General features: G+C 36.5%; 1 protein-coding gene across 2 annotated transcripts in view; it reads right to left on the minus strand.

The window, feature by feature from the left end:
• The window catches only part of NKAIN2 (sodium/potassium transporting ATPase interacting 2), a 979,230-nt gene that overhangs the window by 64,917 nt on the left and 900,068 nt on the right, over positions 1-14,245 (minus strand). The gene's annotated exons all lie outside the window — the stretch shown is intronic.

Genomic DNA, 14,245 nt, shown 5'->3' on the forward strand with positions numbered 1-14,245 from the left:
TCTCAAAGGAAGGGGAGTGGGTATTTCCACTGCAACATGCTTTGATTGCATTTTCCTATGCTCAGGTCATTTGAAAAGAATGTTAAATGTTTCAGTGAGTCCGAATATCCAAATATTTATGAAAATGATAATGATTGTAGTTTGTACTTATATAGCAGCTTCCATCTGAGGTGCTCAGACATTATTTCATTACCTTTAAAAATATTATCTGGAGGTTGGTTAAGTGGAAACTATATATTTGCATTTTATCCCTAGTGAAACTCGGTTAAAGGATGTGCCAAAAAGTTGCGAGCATTTAGGCAACTTTGTGATAAGTTTATTCAATATGCTGAATTTCATCTGAAAGTAATAAAAATCAAGAGGATAAATACAGGGTTTTTTTTGCATTAACATTTAATTGATAGAATTTTCCTTAGTATGCTTTACTCCTCTCAGCCTGATTTCTTCCTGCCTGTTCTGACTCCAGGGTAAACTAAATAAAAGAATCCATTTACAGTCAGCTTTCAAGTGATAAGAAGCTGTCTAGGAAAGCTCAGAGGTATTGACTCAAAGAAGTCTGATAAATACAGAAATAGATGGTTTAGTAGTCAAAGCAAAAGCCTAAATACAGGTTTCTTACAGCAAGGAGAAGCAATAATTCAAGGCAGTTCTCTCTGCCCCGCCCCCCATACTTGAGAAATATTGGGTTGGCCAAAAATTTCGTTTGGGTTTTTCCATGTTTCCACAGACTCCTTCTAAAGTATGCATTAACCATTTTTATTCCATAGACTCCTTTGGCAATCTGGTGTAGCTTATGGACCTCTTCTCAGACTAATGTTCTTAAGTGCATAAAACTTAAATTCAAAGACTTACAGAGAAAACCAATTATACAGAATTACAATAATCAAAATATTAAAAAATTGTTAATAGTTAATATAGGTGCATCTTTACTAACATAATAAATAAGATCTAGCATCAGGATCGATAACTTCTGTAGTTTTGAATTAGTGATGAGCATAAAAAATATTCGACTTTCACAGTAATTGTAATGCCCTATAGGAATACCTTTTTGTCACTAATATTTATTGTAGAAAGAAATGTTATATTTCAGTAAGAAGTTAGTGAAAATAAAATGTCATAATTTTATCCTCAGTCTTCAAGAACCCTGTGTTAAGAAATTATAAATTAAAGAAAAATAATTTTCTTCAACTCCTGAAAATAAATCTATGAAGGCCTAGGGAGCCAAAGACCATAGTTTGAGACACACTGATATAAGGAATCCAATGTTAGAATTTATGAAGGGTGATCATGTGACCAAAGTAAATTATTGGTTTGGACTCTTAAGGATTAGTATATGAAAATTTCAGCTGAGTTTGGGGTACTATTATAAGAAGTAATATAACACTTATTATAAAATAAGAAGTAATATAACACTTATTATAAAATAAGAAGTGTTCAGACATTTGAGGGAAACTAAGTGCTTTATAATTTAGAGTTTTGTTAATATAGAATTTTAAAAACTGAATGACATATGTAAATAATAGAACCATCAAGAGTGCTTTGACCTTAATACTTTCCTATGACTGACAGAGTGAAATCCAAATTCCTCAGCATGGTGGTAAAATCCTATCTAGCTTTTCCAGGCTTGTATCCATCTACTTTCTTCCTGCCTAAGGGACACCCCTACTCCTGCTCTTGCAAATCACCACTCTCCAATGCTCAGTGTTCCAGACAGATCAATCCTCTATTCTTTAGCCTATATTTTCCTGCCAGTAAGGATGTATGCAATTTATTCGTTTCACCTATTCTCCAGTTCTACTGCACAAGTCCTATCCTTTGAAGCCAAATTGTGTCCTCTTGTAGTTTGGCTCATATCTTACTTTTTTTCAAATACAAACCAATAATCAAACATTTAACAACCAAGCCAAAAAAGCATCATATTTATTATATTATTTGTTATATTTATCATTAGAATTCACCATATTTACAATAACTTACTTTTAATTATATACATTTATGGTTGTATTTTTCTGTACTGTGAGCTTTGTTATAATCTGAATTGTGTCCTCCCAAAATTTCTGTGTTGAAGCCCTAACTCCCCAGTACCTCAGAATGTATTGATAATTGTATTTGGAGACAGGGCCTTTAAAGAGGTGGTTAAGTTAACATGAGGCTCTTAGGGTGAGCCCTAATGCAATCCACTGGTGTCATAAGAAAAGGAAACTTGAGCACAAAAAGAGACACCAGGAATGTGTGTGCACAGAGGAAAGGTCATGTGAGGCTGCCATGATCTGTAAGCCAAGGAGAGAGGCCCCAGGAGAAACCAAACTTCGTGACTCCTTGATCTTGGACTTGTAGACTCCAGAAGTGAGAGAAAATAAAAATCTGTTGTTTAAGCTACCCAGTCTGTAGTATTTTGTTATAGCAGCCCTAGTAAACTAATACAAGTTATGAATGCTTGTACACTCAATATCTACGGATTCTTTGTAAATTTAAAAATAGAGGGGAGAGAGAGAGAGAGAGGGATATGAAGGACCATGAAGTGGAGATAAGAAGGTGTGTCTCTGTTCATTTTGGAGACATTTCCTCTTTCTCATTTCTGTTTCTCCAGAATTCATTATACCTTGGTGAAATTGATAATGAAAAATGCAGAATTAATTATTAATTTAAGATGTTGATTATTTTTTCCCACTCAGATTGCTAATAGACATGATTATCAAAACAAAAATGGTTGTTGCAACATGATAGTTTGATAATCTATATTGCATTTGTAAATGGAAATGCTACGATGAAAAGAGGAGGTTATGTCAGAGAATGTCAATTAAGGAAAATGAAGTAAGGAAGTATTAAAATATTTGAAAAAATATTCTCAGAAGGTAATATATAGAAGAATTAAGGGACTATTGACATAAGAAAGGAGGAAAGATACAAGCTATGTGGTGTAGAAATACATAATATTATGCAGTAAGAGGAAAAAATGGCCAGGAGAGCTGATGAGTGAAAGCCTGTTGATGAGGGTTAGAAAGAGGTTATTAGAAAACAGATGAGTGGCATCTTTCTTATACTGGCAGAGTGCCTTAAAGGTAACAAGGAATTAAGAAAAACCTCAGTATGGAGTAATGACATCATCTGAGTATAAATGGGTTATATAAGATCAGGTAGGGCCGAGTGGTATTGAAGAAAAAGACAAGCATCTAGCTAGTCCACCTGTTTAGCAGGATAATATATTTCATATTGTAATGAATAAAAAAGGATTTTGAAAGTTGGTTATTATAAGAAACTTTGCTATTATTATCTGCTCATTCTCACTGGAGGACATGTAAATGGTTAAGTTGGCAATAAGCTCTTGTATTGAACTACACAATTCTTGTACCTTTACTGATGATAAAGACATGAGAGAAACAACTGAGGACAAGAAAATTCATTGGGGCTTCCCTGGTGCCACAACAGTTAAGAATCCGCCTGCCAACGTAGGGGACACGGGTTCGAGCCCTGGTCTGGGAAAATCCCACATGCTGTGGAGCAACTAAGCCCGTGCACTACAACTACTGAGCCTGCGCTCTAGAGCCCGCGAGCCACAACTACTGAAGCCTTCGCGCCCTAGAGTCGTGCTCTGCAACAAGAGAAGCCACCTCAATGAAAAGCCCACGCACAGTAACAAAGACCCAATGCAGTCAAAAATAAATAAATAAATAAATTTAAAAAGAAAAAAAAAACAAACTCATTTCAACCTCCTAGAAACTTCTGGTTTCTTCTAGAAAAAAAGAAACTTCACTGACTGGCAATGTTTCATTCATTCATTCATGCAACAAAAATTTACTGAGTGACTGCTATGTGCCAGGAACCATTCTAAGTATTTGGATACAGCAGTGAAGAAAGCAGAGAAAAATTCTCCACTCATTCTCAAGAAATGTTGATAGCCCTTATTTGATTGGACATAAACTCGTACAAGCTTGGGAAGTGAATGAAGATTTTAAGGTGGCAGAGGTGATTTGAACAACTCATTTCTATTGTAGACGTGGACATGAAGCCTCAGACACCTTTCTAAGATTGTCCCAAGCAGTGACTCTTAATAGGAACTCATTGTAATATTGGATATATCATTTTTTACCCGACTTTGCTGCAGGGGACACTTACTAACACCCAAATTTAAACAATGAACAATTTAGTGTCAGTCACAAGTCATTAATAGACTTACATACACTGAGCTCCCACACGCCTGAGTGTGGTCTGAGAAAGGTCTGATTTGGATGGTCCTGAAGCCTCTTCCTTTTAGTAGAATAGTAGGAATCTGGCTCAACAGAACCTGCCTATTTCTAACAAGGTCATTCTCTGCGCAGGAAGCTCATACTGTTAATGGAGTCAAGTGGGTGTTCCCTGTTCCCTCTGTCATTCCTAGAATTACATAAAATGGCCCAAGGACCATTTTTACTCTCTGTGTCCAGTCTAGGGTCATCTAAGCTTGCCTCTCTGTGGGCTAAGGAGGGTGTATGGGATCAAGTGTGTTCTGTCACTTCTTAGCTTCTAAATCTCTTCTTCAGTAAGCACTATTTTAATTTATTATTAAATTCAATAGTAAATGTGCACTATTTGTGTAAATAGTCATGTACTCTTTGAATGAACTGCTCTCATGGAATTTATATTCTAGTGTGGGAAATAGACAATAAAACATATGTAAAATATTTATTTGTTAGTGATAAGTTCTAAGGAGAAAAATAAAGCAGGAAAGGGATATAGGACGTGTGAGTGTGCGTGTGTGTGTTGCTATATTAGATGAAGTGCCCAGGGTAGACCTCATTGAGAAAGTGCCATTTGGGCAAAGACCTGAAGGAGGTGAAGAGAGAACCAAAGGAGTTTCTGGGAGAAGGATAAGCATTCCAGGCATAGATCATTTGAAATACTAAATGTTCCATTAATAGTTTATATGATTATTTATGGACGAGATTCTTCAGTTAATATTTATTAAATTAAAACAATTTTCTGAACCGCTGCTAGGAATTGGTGGTATAAGAAGTTTTGTCCAAAGCATGTTATAATATGAGATTGAAGAATTTTTTTGATCTTACTTGTGGAATTCTATTGTAATGTCAGTGGAATTGTGCTTGGCCCATATTGACTACTTGGTAAGTCTCTGTTGGATACATGAATAAATAGATGATCAGCCATCATTTGCCTGGTACTGTTCCGGTTGCTGTGGGAGATGTGCCCTAGGAGTTTGATGCTTTCCCAGAGCAGAAGGGCTAACACCAGGGAACTGGCAAATAAACAACAATCGTGATCAAAGGTACCATACAAAAGGAAAAATTGAGCGATATGTTAAGTGGGATATAATATGTAATTTTAAAAAATTAGAAAAGTTATTTTTACAGGAGATGACATTTAAAATTACATTGAAGCATAGGCTCCTGACAGAGAAAAATAGTAACAATACCCCGGAGGACAGAAAATACTAGAAAATGGGAGGAAATACAAGATGTTCAATTTTCCTGGTACATAGAGCTTGAGTCAGAGAGTAGATAGTGATAAGCCAAGGAGATAGATTGGAGCCATATTGTATAAGGTTTTGGATTCTGGTCTGAGGCATTTGTAGTTAATCCAACAGAAAAGGGGAGCCATTGAACATTTTTGAAAGGAGAGAGAAATAATCCAATCTGAGGTGTAACTTAAGCATAATTCTCTGGCAGGGTGGCTGGCTCAAGGAACAGAGAGATGAATCAGTGAGCCTCTGCCATGGGGATGAGGCAGGTACTGGGGTCTGAGGGGTAGCTTTTGGAATGCCTTTGTCAGTCACAAGAAAGCCAGAGGGGAGGCCAGTGTGCAGTGGGGGGAAGGGGGCATGTGTTGGGTGGATCTGGATAGCCATTTGCATGCTTAGCTGTTAGAACTGGAGTTTGAAGCTGTCTTCTTTCAAACATTAAAAAAAATAATCAAGCCTTATATAATACACTGCTAATACAACAAATGAAATTTTGGGATATTACCCTAACTTTCCTTGACCAGTTTAACTTACTGATCTGGAATGCCTACAACAATAAAGAATTCAGAGACTGTAGGTATTCACACTTTGTTCTCTTTCATATTTTTCTGTCTTCTCTTAATAAAGAGAATCTTAAAAAGCCACAATACCTTATTTGTTAAAATCTCAGTAAATAAGATATTGATGCTCCTACTGGACTGTGGGTTATTTAATGCTTAATCTCAAAAACATTGACTTTCATATAACATTTAAATTTGAACCCATGCTGTTTATAACTATTTGGGTCTATTTAATGTAGTATGCTGGCATATTTTATAGTTCCAAGATGACAAGTCACTCCTCATTAGATTAGCTCATTTCAGGATCATCCTGCACACACTTGTGTTCCCCAGCATGCTCTCCTTCTATGGGATTGATTACCTTTTAATGACTACACCCTGTCATGCCTTATTGCTTTCAAAAACGTAACATATGTCCTAGAGAAGCCTGTTATAATTCTACAGCCATGCATCGATATATAGGTTAGTCTAAACTTACATGAAACATCCTAACAATTACTTACTCTACTCATAGATGAACTTCAATTTTATACGTGGATATATCTCATTTGATTTCTCATCATGTTTAGTTGAATAAAGTATAAATGGTATCTTGTGAATCCTTCACAAGGTACATGCATCTTGGTAATTTGGGAAAAAATAAAGACATATCCCAGTAGATAACAACATGAATCAATATACGATAGTGATAGGAATGTTGAGGTGTGCAGAGTAATATAATGGCAAAGCAAATGAGGTCTCCAAATGCCCCCACAAATCTATACTTTTTTGAACAAAAGGAAATACAGGAAAAACAAATGTGGAAAATGAGAGGAAGATTTCATCAGAGGCCAGATAAATAAATGATGTTTCAAATACATATTTTAAAGCTAGTAAGGAGTGAAAAAGACCTCTAACATAAAATTCCAATTTATTAGCAGCAGAGTTGCTCTTTGCCAATAAAAAGAATAGCAGAAGAAATTTTTAAAAATTACAGACGAATATGTAGGGTTCTAACAATGTCACTAAATTTTTCTTCATACTGATTTCATGAAAAATATAGATGCAAAGTAGGAAAAACAAAAATGAAGAAAATTAGTTTTGAACATCTGTAGAAAAAGATTGAAAGCTATAGGAGAACCATATTAAAATTTGAAAACAAAGCAAATGTTTTAAAACATTTAACCATATTTTGCAACCACAGATCAATGAAACAAAAATAAATAAGACACTTCTATAATATATACTATGAAGGAAGACCAATGACATGAAAGGAACCAAAAATAAAGAAAAAAAAGGAAAGGCTTTCAATAGTCTGAAGATCACCAGAGCACTGATGGTTGAATCAATGCCACCTCTTTAATCTATTATAAATTCTGTCATTCTACTTCTGGATTTTCTTTACTGTAAGTTGCTTTTCCCTCATTTAAATATCCTTTTAGTAACCATTAACATAGTATCCGCTAGCATAGAGGGCTAGCTTGAGTTCGGGAATTTGCAGAGCTGGTCATAGTGGCAGAGTAGGTTAAGTCCTAAATTGTAGTCTTTCCTGGCTTTTCCAAAAATGAAAAAAAAAAAACCAAAAAGCACAAGTGGGTTTACCACAGTGACTTTAAAATGCCCAGTGTTGAAAGCAGAGGTAGGAACTTTTCCTGACACTACTATCTCACTGTCACACAGAACAATGAGGAAGGGGCCTCAGGCAACCAGCCCTGGCTTTTAGTTATTTTGGGCCTTCTATCCAGAAATGTTGGAATAAAATAAGGTGGAAGATCTTGGGTAACACACCTAAACCATCACTTCTTTTGCTTGCTTGCTTATTTATTTAGTTTAAAAATAGAGTTGACCCTTGAACAATGGCTGGAAGTTAGAGATGCCGACCCCCCCCCCCCCCCCCCCCCCCCCCCCCCGCAGCTGAAAATCTGCATATAATTTATAATCGGCCCTCTGTATTTGTGGTTCCTCTGTATCCACGTTCAGCATCTGGATTCAACCAACCGTGGATCGTGTAGTATCACAGATTTACCATTGAAAAATATCCACCTGTAAGTGGACCCTCAAAGTTCAAACCCATGTTGTTGCAGGGCCAAATGTATATCTTTTGTAATGAGTACATTTAAAAAGCGACACAAAAGGAGTTTAGTTATGCAAACTAAGGTAACCTCCCAAATGTGTTAGTCTCAAGTGTGGATATTAATTATTTATTTAATTAATTCAGTAAATATACATGTGCCAGGCATTAGCTTAGGTATCAGGGCATGAAATGGCAGAAAAGACACAGTCTGTAGCCAGAAAGCATTTCAAAGAGGATGGAAAGTCAAATAAAGAAAACCTTATTTAATATTTTCAGTTTTTATCCCCAGCATTTACTCAGTGCCCAGCAGATAGGAGATTCTGAATAAATTGCAGTTTAATGAATTAGAGGATGTGGTGAGAAATCAAATGAGACAAGGAATTCAGTGTGGCAATTAGTTCAGTTGCTGGTGGCATTCTTCAGAACTTTGTTTATTATGCTGAGCTTTATGTTAACTACATTTACAACCGTAAATACTGACTGGGGTCATCCCAAATGACTTCAGGTTTCCAAGGTTCTCTGCCAAACCTCTCAATAGCTGCAGTGAACAATTTGCAAGCTCAGTTAATTGGAACCTGCTACTGATGCAGGTGCATAGTAGAAGCAATTGAACAAGCGTTTTGAAAATTAAGCCTTTGAGGAACTTACTAAAAGAGTCATGGAAATTAGAGCTGAGAAAGATCTGATTGTGCTAGGTAATTCATCCCTTGAGGACTGGTATGCGATTGTCTTTTACAGCCAATTTTCCCATATATTTTTCTACTTGAAGTTTGAATGACTCAGATAAAAGGGCTTCTAATATTTCCATTGGGACAATATTATAAAAGACCTCATATTAAGAAATATTTTCTGATACACATCCTGAATTTTCCTTTGCTTAATTTCATCCCATTAACCCCAATTACACCTCCCTGGGGCAACAATAAACAATTTCAGCTTCTTTTCTGAAGTTGCGCTTTTCAGAGATTCCCCATTCTTTCCCGGCATGATAGAGTCTGGCTGTGCACCTCAGTTCCTTTACTTTGTATTCAAGGGCCAATCGAGGCCTTCTAATCACTTTTATTTCCTTTGTTTTGAACGCCTTCTAATCTGAAGGAATTTTGACTCTTCCTATAAATCCTTATATGCTGTATACCCATTGTGGTCCATGCATATGAACCCTGATCATATAATAAGCCATTTTTCTCCAGGTGGAACTGGTAATAAGAATGTGAAAAAAAATCTCAGTGTAAAGGGCATGTATGAAAAGCTAAACTGACAGAAATCACATTCTTGTTAGGATTTTCATCTTGCTGAATACAATTTTGTGCTAAAGAGATTATCTTAGGAGGTTGTGTCTACAGTACTGTTATTGTGCTGGTTGATTTATAATCAGAGTGTGTGGTTAGCAAAGCTGCATCCTTCATTCAGAAAGAGATTTTGTTCTACAGACAAGGTGACATGAAAACACTTGCCCTTCTAAAAGAGGATTAGAGACTTTTACATTTTAAAGTCCATTTTGGTATAATTACTAACATGAAGCCAGTTTCCAATTTCATATAAGAAAGATCTCTAAGGAGACATCCAGCTTAATTAACTGAGAAATACGGGTATGACAATTTCACACTGATAGAGTGTGACTTACTATAAAGACCCTAACCTCACCTGACCACTTTAGTGAAAACTGGCTAAAAAACAGTGTTTAAAATTATGCCTATACGTGGGCATTAAGAGCCAAGAGGACAAGAGAAAGAGGGCAGAGTAATTTGGATATTTTCTTGTTCATTCTGTTAATGTGTAGTCCATGAGATACTTGAAATATTTTTAGCATGTGTGTCAGAATTCATCTCATAAGTATAATTTCATAAATAGTTTTTTTTGTAAACAGAATTCATTCATTTCATCAACAGAATTCATTTCTACCTTTATAGAATATGTGCTTATATATATATATAGTCTTCGTTTAACCTGTCACTGTATACTGTGCATAGTGATGCGTCTATGAGTTCTGCTGACCTAACTGGAACTCTGGCCAAGCTCTGCCAAGCAGTCATGAAGTAGTAGATAACTGTGGAATTGCTTCCCTGTAAAATTGGTTGGTTGGTGTGAACCATAACATTCTCCAAACATACAGGCATGCACACACAATATATATTAATCAATATACCATTTTGATAACCACAAAGTTTGATCATGTTCAGAATGGAGGAAATAATAAGTGGATGGGAGTAAGAAAGAAGAGAAAAATAAAAGAAAACCTGAAGAAATTAAAAGAAGATAAACTGGGAAGAAGAGAAGCAAATAACTTTTTTCCCCATTACTTCCCACTTTTTATTTAATGCCTAGAGTATGTTTTAGGGACTTGCATTATCAAGAGCTTTGAGTAAATGTGAAGAGTAAAGGGGAAAATGCCTAAAATATTAGGATTTAGAAACTCTTCTGCAAGATGCCTGAGGTTGATCACAATTCTCCCCCAAGAGCAATATCTGAGCTTCCCCTTCTATCTCATCTCCTTCTGCTATTAGAAAATAGGAATGAAGTGAGGATATGGACCATGTAGTGGGGTTGTGACCTCCACTGTCTTTTAACTGAAAAATGGGAGTTGAAAAATAAAGCTATATAATATTTTCTGAAATATAGACACTTTTGCATATATGTTCATATGAAGCCAGATTTTAAAATCTATTTTTTAACCCAAGTATTCCTTTCCACCTAAAGATTTGGGCACATACCTACTCTACCTTAGCCAAGGGCTTGCTAGGTTCAATTTGCATGTCAATAGACCTGCTCAATTATACTCCAATAAAGATGTAAAAAAAAAAAAACCCACAATAGACCTGCTGACGTGAACCATGATGGATAGATCCCATTAAGGAATTCACTCACCCATGCCTAGCCTGTTTTATCAAGGGATATTTCTAACTCATCCCGCCTGAAATACACATTTAGATTCCCACTGACCAAGAGGGACTTAACATTTCCCTGGGCTTGACTAAACTTGAGACAGACTTCTTCCAGACTCTATCCCCAAGGCCCACCGCCACCCCACGCCTTCTTTTTCTTAGAGCACTTCCTTTAGAAAACTTGTATTTGTAAATTCTTTCTCTGTCCCTTTGGGATGTAAATCTTTTTAAAAGCTTCTTGACAAATTTATAACCCAGGAATGTCTTTCTCAAGGTCATGAGAGCCACCCTTTGAAAAGTAATCATCAAGGAAGATAGCATCCCTATCACCTAGTTTCTGTGGGAGGTTAGGAGCTTAACTTCACAGGGCACCTTCCCCCAGGTTGTAAAACTATCTCCTGTCTGAAGATACTACAAAGTTTACTTTTCCTCTGGCTAATGCCAATTAACAAACACAGGTGGCTTTATATTACCAGATCTCCAAATATTTCTCATCATATTTCGGTCAGCCCTTGTAAGTATACCATTGGCTTTCTAAGAATCAACTCCTGTCCACCTAGAAAGCCTAAATATTAGTTTTTTTAAAAAAAATCATAGTATCTTTTCTAACCACTCTGAACACTCACTATATATAGAATACAGAAGGTTGCTTGAATGAAGGTAGCAAAGAAGAGAAAGACACAGCCTTTTAGGAATTTACTATCATTACAGGGATAAAAATATAAACACACAGGCACTGCCATTTAGTAAGCAAGACAGCTAAAAAGATAAAGAGTTTACTTATAAGACAGATATATTTAATTTAAATTCAGCATATATTAAGTATGCACTATATTTTATCTACCCTGCTAGGTTCTACATTAATTCCTCTGTCCATCCATCCTTCCATCCATCCAAACCTCTTATGAATGACTAATTTGTACCTTTTGTTAAGTGCTATAGATAAAATGATAAATAAGACATTTTTGCGTTCAAGAAGCTCATAATGTACTAGAGGGTACAGATAGGTGTAGACATTACCCCTAAAATGTCACAGTACTAAATGCACATGGTTATGGAACATCCAAGGATGAAGGTTGACCTGAGGGGTCAGGGACAACTTGACAGAAGACGTGGTGAGCTGAAGGTCTGAAGGCAAAATGAGGTTCTCTAGGGCAAATGAATAACTAACATTTAGTTAAGGGCTATTGTATGACCTTGTGTTATATGATTTTTGTGTATATTATTTCAAAGCCTCAAAATGTCCCTGCAAAGTAGGTTTTAATCACATTTTAATCACATTCCCAAGCCAAGGAGGCATGTGGCAGCTTCAGGCCTAGTAAGTAGCAGAGTGAGTAGTTCACGTTCAAAGCAAAGTGGTTTCCAAGTTTATTCTATTTCAATTACACCACATGTCCCCAAAAAGACGGGCAGAGAAAGTTCCATCCAGGCAGAAAGAAGGACATGGGCAAAGAGAAGTATGGTGCAGAATTTTGCAAGTATTTCAGTGTGTCATAGGCCACGAGTAGGAAACTGTGAGAAATGGGTCTGAAGAGTGGGGTGGGCCCAAATTATGAAGAATCAGATTTGCCAGATAAATTAAATTGAATTTTACAGTGTGGAATTTGGATCTAAAATAAAGAATTTTAGACAGAGGACTAGGGTGTGAGTCAACTATGGTAGCTATCTAGAGGTTGCATTGGAACTGGGAGAGTATTTGGAGAACAGTTCAAAAGACCTGATGTACAAAGATGAACACAGCATAGACCCCACCCACCATAAAGGCTCTTTGAAACTTATTGGGAATCTTTGTATAATTAGGACCTTATCCAAGGATGTAAAGTTACTGATGTATATTTTAAATTTTCTTTTATTTTAATCTAGCATGAATTCATGGATTTCTTGTTGTGGCAGTAACAGTAAGGATCCTAAATATGCCACCTCCTATTCCCTGGAACCTGTGAACGTGTTATGTGACTAAAGGATCTCTGTAGATATGATTAGGTTATAGATCTGGAGATGGGGAAAGTATCTTGTATTATCCAGGTGAGCCCCGTTTAATTACACAATCCCTTAAAAGCAGAGAACCTTTTAAAGTGAGGGTCAGAAAGATGCAGCACAGAAGGACTCCACCTGCCATTGCTGGATTTGAGGATGGTGGGAGGAGGCTGCAAGCTGAGGGAATTGGCTGCCTTTAGAAGCTGGGAATAGCCCTCAGCTGGCAGCAAGGAAATGGGGACTTCGCTCATTGTAAACTCCAAGAACTGAATTCTTCCAACAACCCCTGAATAAGAAAAGACACAAATTCTTCCCTAGAGCCTCTAGAAAAGAGTGCAGCCCTGCTGACACTATGATTTCAACTCAGTGAGACCATGTTGGGCTTCTGACCTACAGATGCTGTGAGCTAATAAATTTTTGTTGTTTTAAACCATTAAGTTTATGGTAATTTGTGACAGCAGTAATAGAAAACTAATACACTTGCAAACTTAATGTCAGAGCTGAGGGAAGCGTCAAATGGTGCCAAGAAAAGCTTTAATAAATATTTTCACAGAGGTGCAATAAATCAAATGGGGAAAATAGAGAAACCCAAAAATAAAAGTACAGGACTCCAGCATTTTTATGATCTTGGAACAGCAGGAACTAAGAGGCCAAGTGTGTGCTTTATTCTGGAATCTTCTAAAGGAAGTGAGGAGAGCATGGGAGCTACTCTAGGTGTTAGAATTGTGTCATAGGTGTTAGCAGAAATGCTTATGTTCCTTTGTGCACCATTCATTCTTCCATTCATTCAATAAATACTTGCCTAGCACCTCCCAGTCTAACGGGGGTATGTCAATCTGTAAACAGCTGCAGTGTGGAAAAAGCTGAGATAAGTTTTTTACAGGATAATTGTTGATGACAGCACTATTCCAATGTGCCTTATCAGTTGGTGATGATAATGTGCAGAGTTAAACGTTCAGAAACTTTATAGCAAATCGAGAATGTGATTTTATGGCTGTTGAATCTAATAATAAAAACGAGCTTGTTTTAATGTTTTTTTTTAATTTACTTTTTGTAGTAACTTATTTTTTCTGTACTTTATAAAAATATCCATTGTGATGGATTGGGAAAATAAAAAAAACAGCGAGTTTGAGAAGCACTGGTCTAGCATTTAAAAGAGGTAGCAAGACTAGACCCGGTGGAAATAGAGGGAAGGAGGGGAAGTCGAGGGTGTCCTGTCTCAGCTGTTTTTTTGGCCTGAGTTTTTTATATTTTCAAGAAGCTGCATTATGGAAAATATACGGAATATCTTTGCAGAAGTCAATGTCCCTCCTCTGTT

The sequence above is a fragment of the Aethalodelphis obliquidens genome, unplaced genomic scaffold (genome assembly GCF_003676395.1).
Source record: "Aethalodelphis obliquidens isolate GAN/ISIS:26980383/991018 unplaced genomic scaffold, ASM367639v1 scaffold3, whole genome shotgun sequence".
In the NCBI taxonomy this organism is placed as follows: domain Eukaryota; kingdom Metazoa; phylum Chordata; class Mammalia; order Artiodactyla; family Delphinidae; genus Aethalodelphis; species Aethalodelphis obliquidens.